Raw genomic sequence first — 770 nt, forward strand, 5'->3', positions numbered from 1 at the left:
TTGCATATGTACACACACATATGTATATATATATGTATATGTGTGTGTGTGTGTCTCTGTGTGTACGTATGTATATAATGTACATGCATAATATCCCTCTTTCTACATATACATATACATATATATATATATGTATATGTATATGTATGTATATGTGTGTATGTGTGTGCATATGTTTATGTGTAGAGTGCGAGAGAGGGAGACGCACCCACGCGCTCACACATCCACTCACACGGGTAGGGAAACGAACGGCATTTGGGTGTCCACTCCGCCATTTTCCCCTGTGCGCATTTTCACTCATGCACACATACACATCATAGTATTAGCATGTTGCTTTGCTTCATTTTTTTTGTTGTTTTATTTTCCTTTTTTTTACTGCTTCCGCCCCCCCCACCCCACGTTTCCTCTTTCTTCCTTCGTTCTTGCCTTTTTTTTCCCCTTTTGCTTGCTGGCTAATGTGGCTCCGTCACACACAGACCCCTCCGACACGCGAGAGAGCTGGAGGGAGAATCATTCGTCCATTTATCTACCCATTCCGCCTCTCGCTGCGGAACGTGCGTGGTGAAATGAAAACAACATCAGCAGCAAAAGCAGAAACAACAACAATACCAAAACGGGGGAGGGACATATGTCACACGCCGTTGAGCATCTTTATCCCTCTCACTCTGTGTGTGTGTGTATGTGTGTGAGAGAACAATGGAGCGTGAGGGAAAGAGCATATATATATATATATATGTGTGTGGCGGCCCGGCGAGGGGATGGGGCTGGCG

Source organism: Trypanosoma grayi, assembly GCF_000691245.1.
Source record: "Trypanosoma grayi strain ANR4 Tgr_427_V1, whole genome shotgun sequence".
Lineage (NCBI taxonomy): Eukaryota > Euglenozoa > Kinetoplastea > Trypanosomatida > Trypanosomatidae > Trypanosoma > Trypanosoma grayi.